The sequence below is a fragment of the Homarus americanus genome, unplaced genomic scaffold (genome assembly GCF_018991925.1).
Source record: "Homarus americanus isolate GMGI-L3 unplaced genomic scaffold, GMGI_Hamer_2.0 scaffold31037, whole genome shotgun sequence".
NCBI classification, from domain to species: Eukaryota; Metazoa; Arthropoda; class Malacostraca; order Decapoda; family Nephropidae; genus Homarus; species Homarus americanus.
This window is the reverse complement of record NW_024722227.1, coordinates 21,123,442-21,126,327: the sequence shown is the minus strand read 5'-3', so window position 1 is coordinate 21,126,327 and position 2,886 is coordinate 21,123,442.

The following is a 2,886-nucleotide window of genomic DNA, read 5'->3' as shown; positions in this document are numbered from 1 at the left end:
ATCGGTTTTAGGGCTTAAATTTGTTACCATTTGAGTAAATATCAAAAAGGCTGTACTATTCAATAATTTTCCCAGTCTTATATTAAATTTTTTAGTCATTTTAACAATTATTTAACATAATTGAAGTACTGTACAGGGAACTAGTTTTTAGCGCGCCAAACAGCCACTTGACTCACCCAGAATGGCGTCAGTTTGTGTCTCTGCTCAGTGGAGGAAGCATCTTGCTTGAGACTCTCTTGAACATAAACTATTTTTACGTTTTTACAGTACAATTATTGGTCATTCTTAAATTTATTTTACATATTGACAATATATATAATGCAGTGCAGTATTGATTTAAAGAAAATAATCTTGAATTACACCTAGTGAACTTAAAATTTTATGGGTGAAATGGCGGCATGAAGCATGGGGTGACTTCTCTTCCACCCCCACTGTCTTCGTTTCTCCCTTCTCCTCCACCCCCACTTCTAATTCCCAACATCATCATCAACCAGGAGCCTTCTACATGCACACCTCAAAGTAAGTGTACTTTACTGCATTTATTTTTAGTTTGTATGTAATTTTCGGTGAGCTGGGACCAATCACCCAAAATCCCATTGAAACAATGGTTTCGGTTAATGAACGACTTTCTGGAACAAATTGTATTCGTTAACCGAGGGACCACTGTATTATTTAAGCATTTTCAACTTACGACCATTTCGACCTAGATTTGGGTCCCTAACCCCGTCGTAAGTCGGGGAGGAGCTGTATTTGTTTTGACTCAATGATAGCAAGTGGATGAAAAAATTACTACAGTACAGTACAGTATAATCCTATAAGAACCTCCTATGTGTTGCTTTACCTGGAATAACACCCTGGAGTCAGCCCACACTGCTGGGCAAGGTTTAACTCAAACTTTGCTGAAAATAAGTCAAACAACCTACTGTCCTGTACTTGCCCCCACTGAACCTACCTCATAGTGAAATAATTTCCAAATGTTCTTCAGGATTTTAATACTGCATGTCCTAAAACTAGTGCATAAAGGATGACACAACAAACCATCATAATACTGTGTAAAGCTTGACCATTTTTAGATTAATTTCTGGAATCCAATCCCATTCATACATCTTTGTGGTTCTGGGAGCCTTGTAAATGAGTCATCCAATCCATGCACAGGTTAAAAATAAAATCTGTATCAATGAGTTAATGATGAACAAGCTTCAGTGGGTCCAGGTGTGCTGCACCAGAGGAATACTCATACCCCAAAAACCCTAAAGGGAAACATAAGAGAAATTGTGCAAAGGACAACAGGTTGAACATCAATTCAACGGCATTGACGGGACCTGGACCATGCTGTTAAATCCAATTTGCTGTAAGTCGAAGTATGAGAATGGGATGGGGGCGCTGATGAAACCATGACACCAAGCTACCAAGATTACCATGACATAATATTATAGGTTAGTGTAGATATATGAGACGAATATGGCTGTAATATGTAACTCTGTACTATTTACCATTATTGATTCAGGTCTCTGTATTATATGTTTTATAATCAAACTCCCTTTTGTCACAAGTGTTAGTTCAGGCTTTGGGCACATGCGCGCTGTACGCGCATGCGCAGATAGAGATACCCAGAGAGATTCCAAGACAGGACGCTGTTTACCCCTGTCTTAACTCCTTTTTGTGTTTGTACCAGAAATAGAACTTACGGACTTGACATCAGTGTGTTTCCTTTACCCCTGAGTGTAAGGACCACCTGAGTATCCCACATGGCACAGTGTTTAGCTGGGACATCACATTATTCAGAATTGGAGTGGACACAGAATCTCTCTCGGAGCCGCCATCTTGTCAACTTCTCTTGTCGAGTGGATCTCGGCGCGTACCTCAACACGATATTCCTGGATTTACAGTGCAGTGTTGTGAAGTGCTTTTTCAGTGTTGTGTGTGCCCTTTAGTGTCTTTAAAGTGTTTCCCCGTGTTCCTGCACTTTTTACAAAAGAGGGGAGCCTTTTTAAGACCTATGGGAGAGCTCAAGTTTTGACATCCACCCCCGTTCATGTCTCGACCGGCACTGAGTGAGCCAGCGAGAGGAGTTGCTGTAACCGCCAGCCCGCTAGCCAGCCTGCCCCGAGTACACGCACGCACGCACGAACGCACACCATAGACAACAAACTAAATTGGAAACCACACGTCAGTGAAGTTGTCAAATCCTCCAGTTTCCGTCTCCACCTCCTCCGCCGACTCAAGTCCCTCGGAGTTCCTGCACCCGAGCTCCTCAGTGTTTACACAACATTCATACTTCCCAAGCTCACCTATGCCTCCCCCACCTGGTCTTCCTCACCTGATGACTCTCCAGAAGATACAACTTATAGTCTCTGAAAAGTCCAGACCTGACCCTACATTAGCGAGGGCAAATGCAAGATCCTTCGCCACCCCCCCCGATCAGCCAAACCTGACGGCTGCCTTCCCAATATATAGGACGTCCGAGCCTCCTCAGGAGAGTGTGTCTGTAACCAAGAAGGCCAGCTACTCACGCCCCAGTCCCAGCCGGTAGCCCGGCCACCAAGTGTAACGGTCTCAGCCGGGTCCATCGACAGAGTGCTGTCAACTCAACGTGCACAGTAAGTGCTGGCTGTGGTAGACTGTGGAAGTAAGAAAGATCCTTTAACCTCCCTAACGATCGACTTTTCTAGTGAAGTGCTCCATTCTAATCAGAGGTTAGGTTATACAATAGTCATTACAGTCTATCATAAATTATAATTTAACCTCTATTAACCTCCTATTGAACTAGTAAAAATAAAGCCAACACGTGACAGTTGCAAGACTACACTTGTAATTGTACCTGTGCTAATATAACAGTGTTGACATCACACCGAGACACGCCACCATTTCCTCGCTATAATACTC